The 25,379-nt window shown below is 44.5% G+C and overlaps 1 long non-coding RNA gene and 1 gene segment (V, D, J or C); both read right to left on the reverse strand.

Annotated features, from left to right (window-relative positions):
- Positions 1-25,379, reverse strand: part of LOC102150085 (Ig gamma-2 chain C region-like) — a 550,048-nt gene that overhangs the window by 250,068 nt on the left and 274,601 nt on the right.
- LOC111770441 (uncharacterized) lies at positions 15,275-21,370 on the reverse strand. 2 transcript variants are annotated; one of them, XR_011431991.1, is made up of 5 exons: positions 21,249-21,370; positions 18,285-18,426; positions 18,111-18,183; positions 17,651-17,795; positions 15,275-16,169 (listed from the first exon to the last, which is right to left on the reverse strand). It is a non-coding gene; the product is annotated as an uncharacterized lncRNA (long non-coding RNA). The 2 variants fall into 2 exon arrangements; XR_002803718.2 differs by lacking the exon at positions 15,275-16,169 and having other exon boundaries at positions 17,604-17,795; positions 21,249-21,345.

The following is a 25,379-nucleotide window of genomic DNA, read 5'->3' on the forward strand; positions in this document are numbered from 1 at the left end:
TGTCAGGAAGAGATTTGAAGGACTTGGAGATAAAACCCTTGACAGGAAGCCAGCCCTCAACCCCTCTCCTCTGCTGGAACAGGAGCTCAGTGGGTCCTGAGAGGCCCCTCAGCCTCGGCCCTCCTGTCTCCTGTGGGGAAGTTTGCACCTGGGCTCACACTGCCTTCTCCTCACTGGGTCTCTTGCACAGTAATACAGGGCCGTGTGCTCAGCCTTCACGGAGCTCAGCTGCAGAGAGAACTGGTTCTTGGATGTGTCTCTGGAGAGGGAGAGTCATCTTTGGAGATGCAGGTTATATACCGTGCTGCCTACAGAACCAAAACACGCTATCCAATCCAGTCCGTTTCCTAGGGGCTGGTGGATTCAGTCCCAGCAGTAACTGCAGTTTGTGATGGAGAATGTAGAGACAGACCAGGAGAGGGAGCGTGTCTCTGAGGGCTTCACGTGTCCTGGGCCTGACTCCTACACCAGCACCTGGCACAGGATACTTGGGGAGAGGAAAAAGGATGGGATGCCAACTTCACAGATATTATCCCCATAATTTCACTTTCCTAAGACCCAGGGGATGCTCACAGCTGAGATAAGTTATCAAGAGGAGGCATGACTAGAAGGATTTCATGTTTTTTTGGACAAAACTCTTGAATACCAGAGAACTCTATCCAGGAAGATGAGAACCCTGACTCTGGGTAGCAGAGTCACTGTGTTTTCTCCAGGATCTGAAGCACTTTTGGAATCTGGGGAGCAAGTTTCTGTATAAAGATGGGAAGGGTCATGATTGGTCCCTCTTTGTGGGACCCTCCTGGGAGGAGGCTGCTGGCTGAGATCCGTGGCGGACAGAGCCTCTGTATGCACGGACCAGGTGTCTCTTCCGTAACAGGAGAGATCAGTCAGAGGAAGTGTCAGGGGGGAGGTGGTTGGGACAGTAAGCCCAGCAGGACTCATGTTCTCTCTCAATGTTTCATGTGGGAACTCAATGAAGGTGCATCCATACAGTAACAACTAGAGCTGGGCCATCTCTACACTCCTCCTCTCATCCCAGCCTCCTGGGGCTCCTCCTTGGCTCCCTGCAGACCTCAACTTTCTCTTGTTCTAACTCTGGACTTGCTTGTTAAACCTGTGCTGTGCGCTCTCTCACTAGTCACAGGATCAGCTTTCCAAACTCCAACCCACTGTGTTGGCATTTTTATTATAAATATAGTGAAATATAAAATTTGAGTTTTACTTGGTGATGAAAATTTCCTTATAATTTTAGCACATTTTTATATTGTTGATTTTGAAATTATACCAATACAATAGAATTTGGACACTAATTTATCCACAATCACTCTCTGTCCTCCTATTAATTCTAAAGAATGTGTCAGAGGCTCTGAGGTGGAGTAAGGTTTAGTCACCCTGCCATCTCTGAGCAATGGGTGGCATTTTCTTTCCAGTCGTGGTACTTTAATTTATTCTCTTTAGTTCCTGTTCTGCCTGGGCCCTGAGAACAGTGCAGTATGAGAATGGTGACAGGAAGTGTCTCTGCATATTTCCTGTTCCTACTTTATGTGACCCAGCAATGCACTACTGTTTATAACATCTATCAAAGGAACTTTTTCGATTGTTGTTTTATAATGTAATTTATATTCTGTTTTAATTTGCTGTGATGTTACACTGTCATTAACAATTGAGTTCATGTAGATTTTTCTGTGTTTATCTAGATTAACAAATACACCTTCTAATTCAATCTCATGAGCTAAAATACATTGGTATATTTTAATAATTCAAACTAAACTTAAAGATAATCGTGGGGCTGTCCTTGCTATTCTTTGTGTGTTTCCGTTGACCAGCGCATTCTGAGGGCTGAGAGGAAGGTGTCCATGCCGAGACAGCCCTTCAGGTCCTTCCGTCTTCTCATGGTCGTGCTTTTACTAGTGAAGATTAGATTTAAAAAGTATTAGTGGTTTATCCTTTGACTGTATCTTTTCTAGAAATTATTGTTTGAGGTGTAATTATAAATTTATTTTAATTTCAGATGAAGTTATTTTAAATACAATTTTAACTGAATTCATTTTAAAGGGAAGATTTCACTACTGGGCCTTCCATTCCTCCGACTACACAGTGACCAGCATTCAATCAAACATGACTAAATGTCTGAAGAAACAGTGATAAGTGAATAAAATCCAAGGAAAAGATGGATAAGAAGAGGCGTAAGGTGATTCCAATATGGAGAAGACAAAGATTTTACTGCAAATATGTTAAATATGCTCAAGAAAATATTTAAAAATGTGGATAAATTACCTTGGTCATGTAAAGCAATAATTAAATTGGATAAGAGGGATCGAATGGTCATTCTAGATATAAGAAATATGATTTCTCAAATTAGCAATGAAAAGGCGATAGATGAGTCAACAGCACATGAAATTAAAGCTGAAATTAAAATGAGTGAGGAAAAGTCAGTATACTTTGAAAGGTATTTTTCTGCCTATAGATCATAAATTGGTTTTTTTGTGATTCCTTTGAAAAAACAATTGTTTTTTAAAAACAATATAAAGGTACAATTCACATGACATAAAATTAACCCCATTAAGGTGAGCACTGAGTGGTATTAAGTGCATTCACACTAGTGTGCAACCGTCACCACTAAGACCAAACATTGTCGTCACCCCACAAGGACACACCACACTCATCAAGGGTTTACTAGTTACTCCCCACCTCCCCCAGCCCTGCCCCTCACCAACACCTCCCGTCTCTGTCTCTGTGGATCATCTACTCTGGACCTTTTATATGAGTGGAAATGCACAGATACACATTCCCTACCACGTTTAAGTGATGTTTTTCTTCATTAACTGTTTTCTTGGTTAGTGTAAGTATTTGACTGCTCTCTACAGTTCTGACAAAGGTGATTCTGATGGCTTTGCTTCTGTCTTTTATATTTCTGTGAAGGACCCTTGGAAATGCCTCCATGTCCATGTGCCTTGGATGGGTTCCATTCCGTTGACTATGACTTCCTTTCTGATGTATCCTGAGCAGTCAGCCTCAGCTCTGCCGTGTCTCTGTGAAGGTAAATCATCTGTGTCTTCCTGATAACGACTTGGTTCCCAAAAGGGATGTGATTTTCTATTAGGTTTTTAAAAGTGGTGTGGTGTGCTTTGAATCTAGTACTTGGTATATTTCTATTTAAAAAATCAGAAATTTCAGGTCTTCAGTGTGTGCCCTCAGTGATATCTCTATCTTTTACTTCCACGACTGAAAAATAAATGACTTCTTCTCTCCATATTTTATTTATCCCACATTTTTTGTTATAATTATTTTCCTGTCTCTCTGTACTTTAGATGGTAGATTTTATTCTGAACTATTATCAAAATTAATACTTTAATCTCCATAAACGTCTACTCTGCTTCCATATCATTTGTGTATTAGTTTGCTAGGGTTCCCGCTACAAACTTACAGCCTGGGTGGTTTAAACAACAGAAATTTACTTCTCACAGATCTGGAGTCTGGAAGTCCAAGATCAAGATGCCATCAGATTTTTTTCTTTATACTAAGACCTTTCTCTGTCACTTGAGATGGACAGCTTGTCACTGAGTCCTAAGATGGACTCTTCTCTATATGCGTGTGGATCCCTCGTGTCTCTGTGCTTTTCCTATTCCTCTTCTAACAAGGTGGCAGACTCCTTGACCATACTTTAGTTGGGCTCCTCAAAATGCTCTTCTCAGCTAGCTCTCAAATCTGGCTCTGTGTCTACCTTCATGGCTTTGTTTTATCTAGGACCCTGCTGATCAGATTAATGAGGATACCCACCCCTGTCACGTGCTCACTCTCACATTGATCAAATTCATCACCATGCTATCCCGGGTGAAATCGGACGATGTGGCCTCCCTTCAGCAAGAACCCTGTGGAGTCGGTCTGGCCAGAACCCCAGATCTGACATCTCCTCTTGGTGATTTTTCATCGCTCACCCCTCCCTGCTCCTTGGTCATAAATCTCCGCTTGTCCGTGCTGTGTCGGCATTGAGCCAAGTCTCCAGGGCTGCCTCAAATATGCAGTGAGTTTTGTCTTCATCTTACTTGGAGGTAATTACTATTTGATACGTTAGCACAGAGCCCACCGTCAAAGGCAGGATAACTCCTTCCTGAATGGAGCTTTTCTACCATATATATTTTCTCCTTAAGATATTTCACAGGCTTTTTGAGCATACGAACACAGGCCAGCCCCTCAGCACTGCGAATGAGGGGCCGTGTAGACAGGGAACCTGCCAACCACAGACACCAAAATGTGAAAGACATGGCCCTAAGCTGACATCAAAAGAAACTTGTTTACATGATGGAGCTGAAACAAAAAGGCAGAGAACTACCTTGTGTGACCTCAGCTGGGAATGTGCATGTGTTGCGTATCTCAAAATATTGGCTGCACTGTACGTTTCCATGAATAACTGAGAAAGCAATGACAGTTTTCATTTTGGGGAGCAGATAAATTTTAGTAAGGAGATGAACTTGCATATTTGAATTCCGTGAATAATGAGGATCATTGTCTATCTGATATCAGGGCATGCTGGCATTAACAGTGTATCCCAGTGCATATTGCACGATTGTCAACCTATTTGTGCAGTGGTAACGATGCTGGAGGGTGGGGCTCCTCCTTCCTCCTGTACAACAACAGACATGAAGAACAGTTTACCTGTGATTTAAAATCCTCTAGGCCTTGTCAGAACACTCATCAAGTTTCAAGACTTCAGACTCAAATTGAAAACTGTGGTTACCTTAGTGTTCTAGGTAGTTCCTTTGAGGGCAAAAATGGTTGGGGGAAATGCCCACTTTAATTCCTTAGTAAAGATAATGTCATCTTCCGAATGCAACATAAAGCACAGCACAGATACAAGAGGACCTAGGAGACGGTCTCTGGTCCAGTTCCTGTGCAGGAGAGGAAACCACAGATTCCAACTAGAAACCCCGCCCAGCCTCTCCCTGCACCTGCTCCTGGGCTCAGCCCTGCACTCCGTGGGTCCTGAGCGCCCCCTGGTGTCCTGAGCCCCCTGCACCCCAGCCCCTCCTGCCCCCCTGCAGAAGGTTTGTGTCTGGGCTCACGCTGACCTCCCCTCACTGTGTCTCTGGCACAGTAGTACATGGCCATGTCATCGCCTCTCAGCCTGTTCAGCGTTAAATAAATTTGGCTTTTGGAAGTATCACTGGGGATGCTGAGTTGGGACTTCAGAGTTAAGTTGTAGTATGTGCTTTCACCACTCCTTGAATCACCAAGCCACTCCAGCCCTTTTCCTGGAGCCTGGTGGGTCCAGTGTACATGATGGTTGGTTAAAGGGAATCTAGAGACAGGGCAGGTGAGGGACAGGGTCTGCGAGGGCTTCACCAGGCCAGGTCCTGACTCCTTCAGTTGCACCTGGGACAGGACACCTGGGGACAGAGAGAAACACAGTTAGTCATGTACTCAGACACAGTGTCCCCATATCTTCATGTCTGAGTCCTTGATTCACTCACATGCAGGAGCGGCCACCAGAAAGAGGAAGAACCACAGGTGATTCATGTTCTTGCAGATGAGATTCATGACTCCCTGAAAATATTTTCAAGGGTGAGAAAGACCCTGAATTTAAGCGACTTTGTGCTTTGTTTTCATCTTATGTTCTAAGTGGAGATTTGCATAAGGGAGACATCTTGCTATACAAAAGAGAAAGAAATTGCAAGATGTCCTTGTCTCTAGGGCTCCCCCTGAGAGGAAGATGCTGACCTGCCCTCAGAGAACTCGCTCCTGCCCTGGGCTCCCCCTCACCAGGCCCAGTAACCTCTTCTTCCAGGCCAGGGGATGTACTGAGGGAGCTGGTCAGGAAATGATATGTGGTCAAGGATGATGGCAGCTTTGGGCAGAGAGTCAATGTGCCTCTACTCCCATAGAGATGTATGTTTCTTCTTGTATCAAATATGCACCACACGTCCAGGTCATCTAAATTGTCCGATAGTCATTCCAATCCATTTCCCGTCTGTACCATCACATGCTTATTTAATGGAGAGTCACAATTTGGGACAACAGCTAAGTTTAATTATCACATTGAAATCAGACAAAGCTGTGTACTATCCAATGCTTATCATAATTCTCAACAGCTTTGTCAGCTCAGTTAACTGGGGTGAACATTCCTTCACCTGAATCAATGTCACTCCTAAGTACACTCAATGGTTTCTCTGGAGGGAGAATTATTCATAACAGTAGCCAGGAAGTTTATTTTGGGATAAGGTAGATAATGTGCGTAGATGGTGATCTTTTCTAACACCGTTGGCATGGCCAGTAGGGCCCTAATCCTGCTTTGTTCCGGTGCACAATGAGCGTCTGCAAGAACACCATAAGTTTCAGGACTCTGTCCTTGGGGGTGCACATTGAGGAGTTCCCAGCCCTACTCAGGACCACAAACAGACAGCTAGGGGAAGCTCCTCAGTGTCTGTATGTTGGGACAGTACCTGGTCTTAGTGGGCAAACTCACACATTCTAGAAGTATCTATTTCTTGCTGTTGTGTCAATGCCAGTGAATTTTGAATTCAGTGAACATAGTTTCCACCGGATTGGGTGGAAGATTATTCATGCTTCTCAGAAATGCACCTTCACAGTGACTGGCTTACAGAAGACGTGAGCTCCTGGTGGTCAGAGGGAAGCTCCAGGCTCAGGAAGCAGGTTCCCTTGAAAACTCCACCTGAGAGCTGCTTTCCTGAGTCCCTGTGTCATTGAATCCTGGGACTGTGCTGAGGTCATACGAGTAAGTAGTGGTGGAGAGCAGAGCACAGCTCTCCCCCTCACTGTGTGACACAGAAGAGGTGTCCTCACCTTCTGCATTTCAGTCTGAAAGGATATAAATTGGGGATCACAAGTAACTTTATCGTGAACTTTCTAGTAGGGTGCTGGTGGTGTTAAATGTTGTCATCAGCCTTATTAGTGGTATTATCTCTCCTGGGAACCAGAAAGGACCTATGTGAGCCCTGACCTGTGACTCACCTCTTTGCACATATAACACCTGCTCTGCTCCTGCCCTGAGATGTCACACCTGGGGGAATGGGCAGATAAACTCTCTCTCAGCCCAGTGATCTCACCTTTACATTGACTGGTTTAGATCTGGTTGTCTCTGAAAGCCCCTTTCCTAGATATAATTTCATGAACAGAACCTTGAATGTGCCATATCACTCCTGGCTTTCAGTGATATTAGTGGAGTAAATTAAACAATAATATGTTGAATTTCATCAAATGGTTTTCCTGCATTGATTGACACTTGAGGGAGAAAGGACAGTCTGTTCCAGTGATCACTGGAAGTCCACATGTGAAAAAACGAAGTTGAACCCTATCTTACACCATAGAGAAAACTTAACACAAAATGTTCAAGGCCTACATGTAAGACTTAAAACTATAAAAACCCTAGAAGAAAACATGGGGTAAGAGCTTCATGACATTGGATTTGGCAAAAATTTCTTGGATATGACACCAAAAGCACAGGCAACAAAGGTAAAAATAGAGAAATAGAGCTAAATCAAGCTCAAAATCTTATGGGCTTGAAAGGACATAATCAACAAAGTGAAAAGGGAACCTGCATAATGGGAAGAAATATTTGCAAACCATGTGCTGCTGCTGTGTTAATATCTAGAAGATGTGAAGAATTCCTACAACCGAACAACAAAAAAACCCAAATAGCTCAACTACAAAGTTTTTGAAGAAACAGAATACACCTTTATCCAAAGCTGATATACAAATCGCCAACCAGGATTGAAGAGATGGTAATGACCACTAATCAGCAAAGAAATGCAAGTCATAAGCACAATGAGATGTCGCCTCACACCCAACGGGATGGCCGATAAGTAGTGTGTGCAAGGAGAAATTGGAACCCTTGTGCACTGTTGGTGGGAATGTAAAATGACAGCTGCTGTGGAAAACTGTATGTGGTTTCCTCAAAAGTTGAACATAGAACTACCACATGATCCAGCCACCCCATTACTGGATGTAGTTCCAAGGAAATTGAAAACAGGATCTCAAAAAGATATTTGGACACTCATATTCATAGAGCCTTATTCACAGTAGACAATTGGTATAAGCAACCTAAATGTCCATTGATGAATTAAGGGGTAATCAAAATGGGGGACCAACATATCATGAAATATTATACAATATTAAAAAAGGAAATCTCATCACATGGTACAGCATAGATGAACCTTGAAGACATTATGCTGTACATATGCATGTGCATGAATGTGTATCTGTGTGTGCACATATCTGTGTGTGTGTGTGCGTGCATGTGTTTGTGTCCTTGTATGTGTGCACATATGTGTGTCTGTGCCCAGGACACCAGCACACTTGACATCAGAGCCTTCCGGACTTGCAGGGGCCACAATGAAGGGTGCCGTTAGCAGGTTGCTGATGCAATGACCAGGACACTGGGTTTCGAACTTCTCTTTCTTGAGAGTGTGCTCTGGTTCTCTAACCTCATAGGAAGCATGTAGTTTGAGCTGCTGATTACTGGCTGGCTTGTGCCTCGGGCTGTGCTGGGCTGTGTGGCCTTGTATGGTCCTACATAGCCTCTGGGATGGATTTATAGCTGACCTGATTGGGAGTCTCAATAACTAGTTAGCACTGAGGGACAGGAAGATGGACTACAGGCTTGGAATCCTCTTCACAGAGAATCTTGGCCATGTGGCTCCATGAAGGGCTATCTGTGTGTGTTAGAAAGAGCCACGTTTCTCTCCTCAGTGATTGAATGTGGTGACCCAGGGCTCAGGGAAGCAACTCTTACCATGCGATTACTGGCTATGTCTCACTGAAATGTTGTTCCCTATTCTATAGGATGCTCAAGAGAGGACTATCCTGTGCCTGGACAGACCATGGGGTGGTCCCTTGTGTGCAGGGAGATCAGCCTCTATTTGAAGAGCAATCTCTACTGGAAGGCCTGGTTTGCTGAGGTCCACACTCTTACAGGGAGACAGCACAAGGACTCGTCAAAATGCCTTTGCTTCTGATGCTGACTAGGCCTCCATCACCAAAAAAGATACCGATCCTCAGGGTTACAGGACAAAGAACCCACAGCACCCCTGTGGTTCAACCAAGAAGCTAACTCAATCATTGTCATGGGGCAGGGAGGCCAACGTTGCTGATAATACAAATCTGAGGATGTCCTTAGGAAGACATTTATAAATATGGGCATAGGAGAGAGGGACCCCAAAAGTATAGCCAGGAGAAGAAGAGGAAGAAGGAGAAGGGTGATGATGATGAGAGGGGTGGAGGAGGAGATAAAGGAGAAAGAGGAGAAATGTTGAAAAACAGTACAGGAATAAAGCTGAATACACCAAGCCATGGGAAAAATACCATAAGAGTCTACAACTTGAACAAGTTGGAAATATATTTATTAAAAGTATTATGCAATACAATATAAAATGGTAGGGTCATTTTTTTTTGTCCTTTACATTGTAGATTTGGAATTAACTTAATAAGCTGCAAAAATTCACCCGTTGGCAAAACTGCATTGCTATAATCAATACTGTGGCTTAAATTACAATTATATTTGGCATTCCCAAAACAAATTTAAAAAGGTACCCACTACCCGCTCAAGACAATTACAAAATGCATAATAGAGGACAAAAGGAATGCCTCATCTTAACCCTTGGAAATGTCAACTTGCATAGAGTAGTCTAGAAAAAATTATCTCCTCCTGTTCCTGACTAAACTGGCAAACAATGGAACAAATTTATATTATCAATGAGTTCAGACACATGAAAAAACAATGATGGCTTCATTTCCCGCCATCAAATGACTTCAGAATAAATGTGCTATGCAAAGTCTAATGTTTCAACATTTATTCCATTTTACAATACTGGATGCATTAGGAAGATATATTAATGTGGAAAATGACATAAACACATCCTCCCCTAGGGATGATGCTGATAGAGCATAACACGTTGCTCTTGTACTGAGCAGGAGGGAGTGAGACCAAGCAAAGGAAAGAGCTTAGCTAAAATAACACGTTCCAATCGTTCTAACTGAGGAATTTTCTTAGAACTGTCATGAATCATGAATAGAACATAAATCGTCAAAGACTTCTGAAACATGGAGCCACAACACAAACTCCACTTCTTGCCATAGAATGAATTCAGCATAAATGAAAATGTGCACAGTCTTCTTACTCAGCACTTCCTCTTTTACTCTCTGAGTTAAAGCCTGGATGCCAGCCCCTCTGCCTTCACTCCCCCAGCTGACCTCTGGGCCTGGATTTCAGCATTAAACCGCTACTGTGTGTCCCATGGGTCCTGGGGGGAGAGCTGGCCGTTGGAGTGGGTGCCACACTGTCCTCAGCTGCCCCCCTCCCCCTGGGCTTTGTGCTGACCTGTGGTTTCCTGTACTGGAAGACTGATCAGCTTTCTCCTTCTTTCTCTACATTGCCCTAGCTCTTTGAGATCTTTAGTGGTTCCATACTAAATTTAAAATCGTTCTTTCTATTTTTGTAAATGAAAAGAAGAATGTGATAGGAATTTAGACAAGGATTTCCCTGAATCTATGGATGGCTGTGGGCAGTATGGGCTTTTTAACAGTATTCATTCTCCCAATGCAAGAACATGGGATATCTGTGCATTTGTTTGTCTTCTTCAGCTTCTTTTCTCAGAGCTCTGGAGGCTTCAGGATACTGATCTCTCACTTCCTTGATTAAATTTATGCCTGAGTATTTCATCGTTTTTCACGCTGTTGCAGGTGGGTTTAATGCTTCATTTTTTTCAGATATTTCATTATTAGTGCATAACAACACAACTGTTTTCTAGACGTTGGTTTTACATCTTGCAACAATACTGAACTAGTTGATTAGTTCTAACAGGATTTTTTTGTTCAGTCTTGAGTATTTTCTGTAGAAAAGATCACATAAACTGCAAATAAGATAATTTTACTTATTTTGTGTTTTGCATGTTTTTTGATTTCTTTATCTTTCCTGATAGCTCCGGCTAGGACTTCCAGTACAAAGTTGCATGCGAGTGGTGACAGTGGGCATCCTTATCTTGTTCCTGATCTTAAAGAACAAGCTTTCAAGCTTTGACCATTGAGTATTGATGTCAATTGTAAGCTTGTCAAACATGGCCCCTGTTATGTTGAGATATGCTCCTTTTCTACCAAATATTTTGAGTGTTTTTATAATGAAAGGATGTTCTATTCTATCAATTGATTTTTTCTACATCTATTGAGATGACCATATAATGTTTATCTTCCCTTTTATTAATGTGGTATATTACATTATTGATTATACCTGGACTGAACATGGAATTTATATAAATAAAATGTGTTTCCATTCTGTAGAAATTTTGAATAAATAAAAAAACCCTGTAAACCATCAAAATAAATAAAAAGTTTGAAAGAGAAAAATTCAAGGCTTGTCCATGCAGTGGTTCTCTCCTGTCTGGCATAACCCGGGATCCTCAGTGAGGTGCTGTCACCATTGACCAGTAGTTTCTGAAAAGGGCTCCCAGGAGCCCCCATGGAAGAGGGCAGAACCACACATAGTCAACCCAGGATTTCCTACTGGAAACGAGGACACACAATTGTCTCCTCAGGAATTACTCAAGAAAGGAAATCTATTAATCTATTAATCTATTAATGTCCTCGTGTTCCAGCACAATCCACCAAGACAGAACACTAGAATTTTTGTACGACTATTTTATAAGCTTCATGTGGTTTAGACTAAAATACTTGGTCATGAAATGGAACTTACTCCTTCCTGAGAGTGATGCACATGAATAAAACATGATTGGAATTGCTTCTTTGGAATAAAAAATGAGATGAAGGCAGAGAGAGCAGTGGAGGGAGCACCAGGGAGCTTGTGGACAGACTGTCACCTGGGGCTGTCACCTCGTGCACTGGTGAGTCAGCTCCAGGCTACAGTGTCGTCATGCTGGAGCCACAAGTATACAGCTCAGAAAGACCTAGACACTATCCTCCAGAACTCACAGGAAACTGGGGCATCCATCAACAACCCAGCCAAACTCGCATTTCAGGGAGGTGATTCCACATGAGTTTGAGCAGAAAAAGGAGTCAGTTCTACATCCACATCCCATCTTGACCAAACAAACACTAAATCCTGGCTACTTATGTCCATTTGCGTTTCCCAAATGTGTCCATGCACGGAGGACAGGGAGAGCGTCTAAGTCAATGGGGAGTGAGAAAGTCGTGTCCACCTTCCTCAGGTGCCTGCAGGAGACACAGCCTGAGCCACAGCTGAGCCCCAGGTAAAGGATCTGAGCCCTTGGATTTATCTCACAGACACCACATCATCTCTTTTCAGGGGGAAAAAGGAGCAAAGGGAGATGTGATGACAAAGACCAGTGGGGAAGGAAAGGGATGTTCAGAAGAAGGGATGGTCTGATCAGTTATGAGTCTGACATGCAGTTTTTTTTTCCTTTTTTTGTGAGAATATGGGTCGAATGTAAACTCCATTGTGTTTCATAGGTTATTGCCGTGGCCTAGCCTCTTTACTGGTTTTTAATATGAGTCTCAAAGAATGTCCAAATAGGGAATCCCACTGAGGTCTCTGCCTGCATCTGACTGGAAAAGACGCACCAGGTCACTCTGAGCCTTCCCAGATCTCTGACCCTGCTGACCACAGGCAGAGCCGTTTCCTCTTCTAGAAGTGGCACTGCCTTTTCTGCATGGGAGAATGCATCCTCTTGCTACAAGACAAAAATAAAAACTTTTCTAATTCAGAGATGTCACCATGAAGCTTGAGGAAATCGTTAGTGGAAGCCCTGAGACTTCAGGAAACCAGCTCTTCGCCTCCATCTGCACCTGCTCCTGAGGTAAACCCAGCGCTCTGTGGGGCCTGAGCGCCCCCTGGAGTCTATGAAGAGGATGTGTGGAATGAGACATGAAGAGAATCAACTGGATTTCACATTCCAGGATGTTAATTACACCCGCGAGAGCAGTTTGTAGAGTTGCATGCATAGAGGAAAACGTAGAAGACATTAAAAAGAGAAAGGAACTTGAAGATTCAGGAGTGCTACAGTGTTGTCAACCCCTTCAGTTCTTCTGTGAAGAGTAATGATTTGTTACACATGAATGGGAGATGCGATTTTTAAAGAAATTTCTCCATTGAGCTTTCTAATAAAACCAATCAAAAGGTGTGATGGAACAGAATGGTGGAGGAGATGGTGCCCCCGGGTGTCTCTCTGAACCACGCAGGTGGTGACCCTGGAGGCTTTTCCAGCTTCCTTTCCATCCACCAAAGACTTTGGTCTGGGGAAAGCTCACGTTTAAGTCAGTGATTTACTCTGTGAACAAGTGAGGAACAGGAGGGTACAGAATATGAGAGTAACTTGCAACATCCACAATTTCCTTATTGATTAAAAAAATGGCAATACCTCTGGTTAAATTCATATTTGAACTGGTGTGGTGAAGTTTTTATTTATACAATTGAGTGATACTCTTAGATAGTGTTAGTGAATATAAAGAAAATGCAAAACATTCTTATTTTTTAATGTGTGTAGTAAAAGTTTTACTTATTTCAAATACCTGTGTCTGCCTTTTGCTCCACTCATTAGGTGGGATATTTAGCTCATTTGCCCTCTGTATATTTTAAAAATTTTCCCCTAAACATATTTACATCTGTACATAACTCCCTCAGTGTTTTTTCGGGTGTATAGTGTAAGTTTGGCACTAACAGAAATTTAACTCTTTATCGGGGCTCTGGCCATGGGGGCAGTGGGGACACTGGAGGTGAGCAGATTCCCCAGCCTGCTCTCTGCTGATGTCTGACTGTGTGATTGTCAGGATGTCTTCTGGTATTAGGTGTGTGAGTTGTTAGAAGTGCCTTGGGGTCAGCAGCCAGCTGAGTCCACACATGATGCAGGCGTGTGTCTCAGTAGAGTCTGTAAGACTTGGAATTACATGAGTGCAGGACCCATGGGCTCAGCAGGGCAGTTGAGGTGAGCTTCAGGCCACCCACGTTTACGCTGCTCTGGGTGTCCATTTATGGATGGATGCATGAGATGGAGATTAGGGGATGAAGGGGGGTTGGGTGCTTCACAGTGGCTCCATCTGTGCCTGGCACTGGAGGGAGAGCTGGGAGGAAGCGAGTGGGCATGGAATGCCTTGGAGCTCAGAGTCTAGGACAGCTTTGGTGATAATTGTAACAGTAGAATGCAGAGGGCAATATCTGGGTGGGATTATGGGGGACACTGTAAGGACATCAGAGGTTGGGCAGGGATCAGGCCTCTGTCCAGCTGCTTCTCATTCTCCAGGCAGATTCTCCCTGTGGAAGCTGAGAGATAAGTCTTAGAACACGGCACCCAGGGCTGCTTTCAGGGGTTGTTTCAGCGCATGAGCCAGCCAGGCTCGAATGAGTTCTCATCTCCTTGCTTACCATCCCGCCTGCTTCATAGAGAAAGCTGAGAGCTGTGTCCAGCCCTTGGGTGGGCTGCTTTTCCACCCATGAAGCTGAGAGAACTACAGGAGTGGAATCCCTGAGCATCAACATCCACCAAAGTGCATGAGAAGTGAGAGGTTGAACTATAGCAGGTAGGACAGGGAGCCCCTGGGGCAGAGGTCCAGGGGCATGATCATGACCAGATGGGGGCTCTGTGCCTCTCTGAGGGAAGAGGCCCCTGCAGAAGCAGTGTGTGTTTAGAATGTGCTGGTCTTTAGAGAAAATCTTTCCCAATCAAGGGACAAAGAGCCTCCTCAGGATTGTCTGTTTGCCAAGAAGGAAACCAGTTGAAGGAAATATCCCGAGTGACTGGTCACATTTCATCTGTAAAAAAAGAAAGGTTACTTCCTGCTTTGTCACCTGCAGTGGGAATTTGAGAAATTAGAGCCACAAGGAACAAAGCAACATTTGTCCCTGAAGGACTCTTGGAGTTAGCAGCAAAGGGAACTAGTGATCCCAACATTAATTCTCCCCCCATTCCTGCTCTGCACCTGCCCCTGGGTTTGGACCCTGAGGTCCACCTGCAGCCCAGTCCCACGTGACTCCCTGCAGGGAGGTTTGCATTTGGGCTCACACTGACTTCCCCTCACTGTGTCTCTCACACAGTGATGCTCAGCCATGTCCTCGGCTCTCAGACTCTCCATTTGCAGATACAACATGATCTTGCAGTTGTCTCTGGAGATGACTAATTGGCCCAATTCAGGGGGTGTGGCCAATAGTTTCACTGGATTATAGGGCCTTCGAAGGAACATGATTGGATGATTGATAACAAAGACATTTGGGGAAGAGATATTTGGATAGATCTCTGAATAGTTGGAAAACGTGAGGATATGGCTGTCCCATGAGAATGCTTATTAAAGGGTGACCTCAGGACAAGAGTATTTTATTAATCAAGAGAGTAGGATGGCCAGGTCTGTGGAATAGCGGTCAGCCTCTTTCTCTTGCCATCACTGTCCTTGACAAAGGGCTCATGAACAAAGTGGCCATGGTGGTGGGAATGGAGGTTTCACATGGGCTCAGCAACATGGACCGCCATGCATCTAGTCGTACCTACATATAGCCTTTCCTGAGTGTCCAGTCTGCCAGCAACAGAGACCAATACGAGCCCCTGATCTGTCACCATTCCTTGGGTGTCTGGTTGCAGGTTGATTACATTGGACTATGTCCATCATGGAAGGCATAGTGTTCGCTCTGTACTGGAATAGATACTTCCTATGGATGTGGATACGCATTCCCTGTTTGCAATGCTTTTGATGAAACATTATCCCTGAACATAAGGAATGCATTTTCAACCCTATTGTATATGTAATGTGCATATATCAAGGAACCACCTTCAGAGAAGAGGAAGTATTTCAATGGTCCCATAGCCATGGTGCTCATGGGTCTCACCCTGTTCCCCAACATCCTGAAGCAGTTGGCTTGATGGAACTTTGGAATGGCCCTTTGGAGACTCTGTTACAGTGCCAACTGGGTGGGAAAACCTTGTATGGGTGAGGCAAGGTTCTCCAGAGTCTGCAGATGCTATAAGACAGTGTCTGCCTTATATGTCCAATGTGTGACATTCTTTCTCCCATAGTCAGGATGCACAAGCCAAGGAATCAAGGGGAGGAAATGGGAGTGGATTCACTTGACATTACCTCTAGTGGACATCTAGTGAAATTCTCCTTACTGTCTCTGCAGTCATTAGTTCTGCTTCTCTAGAGGCTTCAGTTCCAAAGGGAGCGATGTTTCCCTGTGGACACCCAATGATAACTCCATGTTCCTGGAAGTTAAGATTGCAGATCCATGTTGGAGGAGCACATGGCATTGTGGTGCTTTGGAAACAAAGGGTATTCTCCCCTCTTCTGGAACACACAACAGTCATGGCCAACAGGGTAAGAAGCTTTTATTTATTTATTTATTTGAGGAAGATTAGCCCTGAGTTAACTACTGCCAGTCCACCTCTTTTTGCTGAGGAAGACTGGCCCTGAGCTAACATCCATGCCCATCTTCCTCTACTTTATATGTGGGACGCCTACCACAGCACGGCGTGCCAAGCGGTGCCATGTCCACACCTGGCATCTGAACCGACAAACCCTGGGCCGATGAGAAGTAGAACGTGAGGCCTTTAACTGCTGAGCCACCAGATCAGCCCCTAAGAAGCTTTTAGATGCATGTTCACTTCCTAGAGATTTGGCTAATGTACAAGACAACACCTATGCAAGAAGAGACTATGTGGAAGCTAAAGAAAATGCTGCAGGAGATCATGAGCCCAAAAATGCAGGCTTCACATGGATATAACACCAACTACACCTGCAGGTGGTAAATCTCTAGAGGGAGTCACAGAAGCCACTATCAAATACAAATGTTTAGCTCCTGCTTTTAAATTAAAAGTATGAAAGAACCTTGATGTGCACTTCACTCAGATGGCTGCTTCATGGCCCCAGATGAGTTCAAATGGATGTTACCTACATTTCTGCATGAAACTACGCATTAGTGTGGGCTAAATGATTATTATCTCAAATCATTATTTTGGGAAAACATTAAAGGCAGCTGAGGTTATTGTCATGTACTGTGTGACCTGTCAGCTCTGTAATCCTAGTAGAACAGTAAATACAGCCTTGGAAGGAAACAGCTCAAGGATGCTTGAGCATGATCACAGGTGCTCCACCTTGTACCACCATCCTTGGTGTTTGGATGTGCACTATTCACTGAGCATCTACAGTCAAGGTGACTTCAGGCATTTCCATATCAAAAAGCTACAGCCCTACAGTTGCTACAAAGCTGCTTGAATGTATGTATGTCTCCAACCTGGGGCATTCTAAATTTTACACGAAATGACAGAGACAGACTCCTCATAGGAATCACCATAAAACAACTCTGAAAGATATAAGCTATTACTCAAATACTACACCATCCTTCCCTCCCCAATTTGCCTGGAAATGTCGAAACAACCAGTGACATCCTTAAACTAAAATTAGCAAAATTTCCGGATCCTTTGAGTTCCCCTTGCCAAAGGTGCACCCACTACACTGTGGCATTACAGTCTGTCCTGCAAGGACACGTCTATCATTGCCCTGTGACTTAGCAAATGTAAGGCCATGTGTTTAGGGATCTGTCTCTGACACTAGAGTCTCCTGTGTTGCCTGCAGACATGGTGAATATTGTAAGTGAATAGCATTAGGATTCTACGGATTAACAGAACAAATGCAATGTGTGTGTGTGTGTGTGTGTAAACAGATTTATTTTAAGGAATTGGCTTACATGACTCAAGAGATTATGGAATCTGGCAAGTCCTGGATCTTGAGGATGAGTGGTAAACCAGAGACCCAACAGAGCTGATGGCGTGGTTCTAGTCCAGAGACCAGCAGGCATCAGCCCCTGGAAGAACCAGCGTTTCAGTGGGCGTCTGACGACAGGAAAAAAAAAAAAGAAAACAATGCCCCAGTTTGAAGGCTGTCAGGCAGGAAGTACCCTCTCTTAGGTCGGGGAAGGTCACCACTTTGTTCTATTTAGGCCTCAACTAATTGGAAGAGACCCACTTACTTTATGAAGGACAATCTGCTTTTCTCATATATTGAGTTACATGTTAATCTCATCCAAAGACACCCTCCCGGACACACCCAGACTAATGAGTGACCTATTCTGTGGGCATCCCACGACCCAGTCAAGTTGGCACATAATTTTGCCCATCACATGAGCCATGCAGTACACCCTCTCTTACCGAAAACAGATTCAGGCTGCCTTCTCTCATTGTACTGAACAGTCTCTTCATGATCTACAGCCAGCATGTTTCTCTGAAAGAAACATAAAAGAAAAAATGATTATGAACCTCATTGAAGAGACATTATCATGTGTGTTAACAACAAAGGCAGCAGTGAAAGTCCAGAGTCAGCACCTGGGTTCACAGCTTACAACTGAAGAGGCAACTCAGAATTCCACTCCTCTGGCAGCCTCCTCCATACTGGACCTCTAACTCAGGATTCTCAGGGATCCTCTAGAAGGAAGCGTTCTATGGAAGCAGACAGTTGGCCCACAACCTTTGGAACAAGCAAAGAAACTCAAATAGTGAATAACCTCTCCCCATATGTCACTCCAAGAACTCTCAGTAATCGCTTTATTATTATGCAGAAATGAACATGGTCTTGTCCTCTTGCTGTGTGTGTGGCATCATCAGACCCAACATCCGAACCTGCTTTGACTGGGAGCCTCTCCTGCCTTTGCAGAGAGGCCACATGAATGATGTTATGCATAGGGTGCTGGGACAATGACAACCATCACCTGGGGTCTTTATTCTTTTGACTTGGATAGACCACTGCTCTGCTAGCTGAGGGCACATGTGCACTTGAGCTGCTGTCTGCTGCTACCTTGTACTTGGAATTGTGCTGTTCTGTGCTGCACTGTAGTGTCTACAGGCCTCTCCTGTAGAGTCAGCCAACCTAGGTATGAAGTTTCCATAATAAATTAGCATGAAGAGACAGGGTATGAGGGCATGTCCCTCATCAAAGTGGCACATGGTTGTGAGTGTCAGCCCAAATGTATAGTTATGTCATAGAACAAATTGTGTGTGTTGACTCCAGTCTAATCTGTGGCTGACACTGGGTTTAGGAAATTACTCCTACGCTTTGATGGTTGGTTACATGTCTTAACCAGGCATCCTCTCCTCCCCATGTTGTGCAGAGTGCTTGAAGGAACGACGATGCCCTGGGCCCTGTGTCACTTAGGTGACCTCAGAGCAGCAGGTTTTGGTTTCTGATGTCCACATGTCTATGGACAGGTGTCAATAATATCCTTCAAAATGCCCTTGATGCTGCTGCCTGTGCCTCTGTCACCATAAGAGATCCTGACGCTCAGGGATGTGGACAAACCCCCTCAGATCCCCTGTGGGGCAGCCAAGGGCATAACTCAACTACTTATATGGTGGAGATGCCTAACTGATATTGATTCTAGTTTACTTGGATTATGAGATTTATAAATAACTGCAATGTAGAGAGGGCATTCTGGCATTATATCCAGTAACTACCTAGAAGAAAAATAAAAAAAGAAAGAAAGAATACTGGATACTGTGGTGGGATAATAACGATAATGATAATAATAAAACACTGAACAGAAATCCACAATTTGACAGAATTTTAAATCCTAAAGTTACTAAAAGAGTTTATACCATAAAGATAAGACGGTGCTTATTGGCTTTGAGCCTCTTCTACACAAGTGCTGAAATGACATAAACATTGCTGAAATGTACCAATTGACAAACCTTCAAGGTTTTAATCAACAATGAGGTGCAAACCACAGTTATTTCTGGGGATCCCACAAAACCTAAGCAATGTGCTCCCTATGCCCTTAGGGAAGTTTCCAGATCTAAAATGGAAATAAGCAGGTGTGCTTCCCCTTAGCTAATAGGGCTTGCCTAAATCCTGCATGTTGCTTTCACTCATTGACTTAAAATATTCCATAATCAGCATGGCTGTTCCAAACTCAAGAGTAATGCCTTTAATTAATTTTTCTTTTTTCTAAAGATTGGCACCTGAGCTGACAACTGTTGCCAATCTTTTTTTTTTCCTGCTTTTTTCTCCCCAAATCGTGTAGTACATGGTTGTATATTTTAGTTGTGGGTCCTTCTAGTTGTCACATGTGGGACGCCGCCTCAATGTGGCCTAATGAGCAGTGCCATGTCCATGCCCAGGATCCGAACCTATCAAACCCTGGGCTGCCGAAGCGGAGCACGCCAACTTAACCACTCGGCTGGCCCCTAATTAAGTTTTCTTTGCATTTACATATTGACTTGACAAAAGAGGGACCTTGGACCATACTGCATTGTAAATAGTTAATTCAGCCAAATGTAAATTGAAAAAGGCCTTCAAGGATTGACATGAATTTTACAATAACTGTTTTCAAAATGTGTGATTATCCCACTGCTTCTCCAGGTCACCGCCCAACTGAGGCTGTTCTTAAATGAGGGAAGATCGAGTGGTATCTCATTCACTCTTACTTCAACCTACTATGGTGGCCCTATAGAGTGAGTCCCCACATCCAATTGTGTTGAAATATTGACCCTACTAAGTTAACAAATGTCGAATATTTTACCATTATAGACTTAGTTGTTATATTCTGTCCCATGCCCCGTCAATATCCTCTCGACCTCGTTTTAACAAAGTTATTGAACAGGAGCCCATCTCTATCATTGTATGTAAAATATAAACCCCCCTGAGCCAGCTGAAATTACACTATTAGCTTGAACAATTGTCATGATAAAATTGACATGTTGCTACCGTTAACAATTAATATTAAGTGTTGTGAAGATCAAGTTCCATGTTGGTTTACATTCACCTTCTTATGTTTGTGCCTTCTCATGATGAATAGATACAATCACATTTTTCAGGTTGTTATTTATTTTGAGGAAGATTACCTGAGAGCTTAAATTTGCCACTGATCCTCCTATTTTTGCTGAGGAAGATTGGCCCTGAGGTAACATCTGTACGCATCTTTCTCTGTTTTATATGTGGGATACCTGCCACAGCATGATTTGCTAAGTGGTGTGTAGGTTCATGCCTGGGATCCAAACTGGTGAAACCCAGGCCATAGAAGGGGAGCACGTCCACTTAATTGCTACAACTCCAGGCCGGCCTCTATGTTGCTAAATTTTTAAGTTATTGCAGATGTATTGTTCTATGAAGAGGACAGTTTCTCTAACAGGCCCTGCCAGTGGCAGCTGCCCCACAAGGTAGCCTTCTCCGCCTCCTTCTGCTCTACTGGTGATCATGGCTGGGTCGTAGAACAGCCTTTTCTTCCTCTCATAACAAGTTCTCCTGCGAGAAGTGAGGCTGACTTCTGAACTAGCTCCTTTAGGGAGAGTGCTCACCACATCAGGTCAAGTGTGTTCTCCATTGTTCTTGGGTAGACTGTGGAGCCTGTGCACAAGGCCTTGAGAATCAGCCACCAGAGTCCTGCTACCCATCAGGCAGGACAGTGACCTTCTCTGTCACAATGTCCATGTTACTCATCCACACACCAAGTGCTCATCATCCTGGAGTCACCCCAGAACCACACAGCATCCTACACACTGATGAGTCTACATAATGAGAGCTCACCAAGACCTGCTGGCATTTTCATGGGTTTTGTAGAAACAAAACTTTTTAAATCTGAATAAAGAAAATTTATGGGAAGAAGAAAAGATTGCACGAAGCAAAACAGAATCACAACCCCTGGTGGTTCCATATTGAAGTTTGGCCCTAAGTTGTCCTCTTCAGTCCGTCCTAACCTGTGATACTCAATGAGGCAGCATCAACCATGACTCTGGCTCTGAGGCCATCACTTCTGCAGAGCTGATAGAAGACAGCAGAGCTACACACACAGTTAATCCAGGATTTCCTCATTGAAATGAGGACACATGTGTGTCTCCAGTCAGACGTGGGAGTTCCCAAAGAATGGAAATCTCTCCATGAGGTGAATTATTTCCCTAATTTTCCACCCAAATCCCACATGACTGAGGGATAAAAATCTGGAAGAAATATTTTATAAAGCACGTGTGGTTTAGACCCAAATCTGTGTTCCTGCCTCATAGTGATGGCATAATACATAAAATGAGTGATTTTCTCATAAAGGATGGAGGGAATTCATATGAGAGGAGAGTCAGGGAGAGCAGTGGAGGGAGGGCCAGGGCTCTTGGACAAAGGGTCATCTGGGGAAGTCATTTCAGGCAGCAGTGGGTCAGCTCCAGAGAGTTTTGTCATCCTGTTGGAGCCACAAGGACACTATCAACAGACAGCTGGACGTCATCCCAGAGAGCTCACAGCATGCAGGGTGTCCATCCTCAGCTCTCCAAACCACATGTGAGGGCGGTGGCACGGTACCAGTTGGAGCAGAAACAGATCAATTATGCAGCCTCGTTCCATGTGGACAATCATTACATCCAAGCCACTGATGTGAGCTGGCATTTCCTAGACGAGTCCATGCGCAGAGGGCAGTGGGAGGGTGCAGGTCAATGCAGACTGAGAATGTCTCTTTAGCCGTTCCCAGGTGCTGCAGGAGCCACAGTCCAAGCCACACCTGAGCTCCAGGTAAAAAGTCTGCATCTGGAATTTAGAACACAGAAAGCGCATCCTCCATTTTGGGAGCAGGAGTTGCAAGGTGCGATGTGAGAACAACGCCCAGGGAGGAAGAGAATGGATTAGCAGAAAAGGAGGGAACCAGAGCAGTTTTGAGTCTGACGTGCACAGCCTCACATGAGGAGCAGGGTCAGATAGCAAATATATTAGGTTTTACAGGTCAGTGAACCTGGCCCTGGGTCTCTCTTGTCTGGAACTTGAAACCCACACCATTCTTTTTTTCCCCTCTTCTCCCCAAAGCCCCCCGGTACCTAGTTGTATATTCGAGTTGTGAGTGCCTCTGGTTGTGCTATATGGGATGCCACCTCATCATGGCCTGATGAGTGAGGCCATGCCCGTGCCCAGGATCTGAACCAACAAAACCCTCAGCTGCTGATGCAGAGCACGCAAAGTTAACCACTCGGTCACGCGGCCTGCCCCCAAGACCATTCTATTCAGAGAATCCCAGCGAGGTCTCTGTTCTGAGTCATAAAGGAAAAGAATGAACTTGTTCCCTTTTGTTCCCTTGAGGTTTCTCGGGACTCTGATCCTGGTGACCACAGACAGAGTCGTTTCTGTCCCCATAGGTGACAGTCTACATTTAAGAAGATGATCGGTTTTTCTCATATTGTAGCAAACCTTTCTAATTGAGAGAAAGTAGTAAACACAGAAAAAGGAATCCAGTGAGGTTGTCTGAGAAACTGTTAGAAGAGGAAGCCCCAGACCCTGACAGGGAACCCCCATGAACATTGTCTGCAGCTGCTCCTCAGGATGGTCCTGAGTCTCCGCTGCAGCCCAGCCTCTCCCGTCTCCCTGCAGGGAAACTGATGCCTGGGCTCACACTGGCCGTCATTGTGCTCACATGAGCTTCTCCTGTAAGTGGAGTCACTCTCCCAGTTCCCACACCTGAACCAAAACTAAAAACCTGAGCAAGCCTCCTTTCCTGGCTCTATCAGAGCATTTCTGACTTGATGAAAGGCATGTCTGCTTTTCCCAGAGTTTGCAATCTTGTACGTAATAGATGTTTCACATTCCCTCAGTGTGTCTGTCTCATCAGACTGGACCTCCATACCAAGCCCTGGTGTAGGCTCCCACTGCCCTTGAATGGTGTCATCTCCTGTTGGTGCCAGGAGCATGACGTCAGGTCAATGAGCACCACCACGGCCTTTCTTCTCTGCCTTTGGATTCATAATGCCTCTCTAGTCTGATGTCCAGCCTGAACTTTACTCTGCCCCTTGCTGGCTGGCTTGTGCACTGAGCTGTGCTGTGCAGAGCTGCATTGTCGAGTCCAGCAGAGCATCTTTTATTGACTTAGCTGAATTACATCAGAAGCTTCCATAATAAATCAGCATATAGGCAGAAGAATGTAAGACACTCTCTGCCTTTTTCCATGTGAGGATGTTTCTCATCTATTACAACACAATTTTCTACTTCATAAAATAAGGAGCTAAGCACAGAATCACAAATCCAGTTAGCTTGTCCTGAGGAAACTGTTACATGAAAAGGAAGCCATGACAGGAAACCAGCCCTTCACCTCCATCTGCACCTGCCTCTGTGATGGTCCTTGAGTGCAGGGGCCCTGTGTATCCCCTGGTGGCCCTGAGCCCCTCCTGCAGGGAGGTTTGTGTCTGGGCTCACACTGATTTCTCCTCACTGTGTTTCCTGCACAGTAATACAAGGCCGTGTCCTCGTCTCTGAGGCTGTTCATTTGCAGACACAGCGTGTTCTTGGCGTTGTCTCTGGAGATGGGGAATCGGCCCTTCACGGAGTCGGCGTAGTGTGTGCCACCACCATCACTGTTAATACCTGCGACCCCTTCCCTGGAGCCTGGCGGACCCAGCTCATGCCACAGCTGCTGAAGGTGAATCCAGAGGCTGCACAGGAGAGTCTCAGAGACACCCCCAGGCTTCACCAGGCCTCCTCCAGACTCCACCAGCTGCACCTCACACTGGACACCTGCAAACACAAAGATAACCTGGTCAGAAACCTGTCACACATCCACTTACTCGCTCAATCATGTCCTCTCACATAGTCAATGTCTCTTAATTCCCACAAATTACCTCTTAAAAGAGCAACAAGGAAAACCCAGCTCAGCCCAAACTCTATGATGAGTTGTCTGTGTTCAGTCTTGATCACTGAATGGGAACACCTGGGAATCCTGGGGCTGGGGCTCCTCTCCCACAGCTGCAAGGTTGGGCCTGGGCTGGTTTTCATCAGCAGAGGAAGGACCTTATTTGCATATCTCTGACTATACATCAGGCTTGGGGGTAGGTCATCTCAGAGAGGACAGTGCCTCAGAGAAGATGAGAGTGTCCTGGGGGAGTTTGGTGGAAATTACAGCATTCAGGAAAATATGATCTTACTCTGTGATTGTAGCAGGTTGGACACAGTTCTGGTTAAACGATTTTTTATTTATGTGCAAAAACATGTGATGTCATATCTATTGTGAAGATAGAAAACTACACACACAAGCACTATGGGCTGTACAGTGTGTTCATGAGCAAATGCCTGCAACGTTTCTGAGCCTGTGCTCCTCACTGGACCTGATTGCCTACTGGACCAGCTCAAAGACCGAGCTGGACACGCCCGGTGAGGGTGGCAGAACCCCCTTCCTGTAAGGCAAACAAGTGTGATCTTGCAACATTCTAGAGTTACCTAGAGAATGTAAAGAGAACAGATTTCATGCAGGTGCGTTGGAGTCTGAAATTTCACGTGGCATCATATGTGCCTCTAACCCTCCCTGTCTATCAGTTTAGGCAATTGTTTATTTATAATAAATGTAGTCATGCATAACTGGCGTATAATGAACTGCATGTATTTACCACGTTTATTTTAAAAGTGTTCACATATGCATGGACCAGTGCTGCCATCAGCACAACCAACATTGGACAAATCCTTCACACTGA

The sequence above is a fragment of the Equus caballus genome, chromosome 24, assembly GCF_041296265.1.
Source record: "Equus caballus isolate H_3958 breed thoroughbred chromosome 24, TB-T2T, whole genome shotgun sequence".
Taxonomy (NCBI): Eukaryota; Metazoa; Chordata; class Mammalia; order Perissodactyla; family Equidae; genus Equus; species Equus caballus.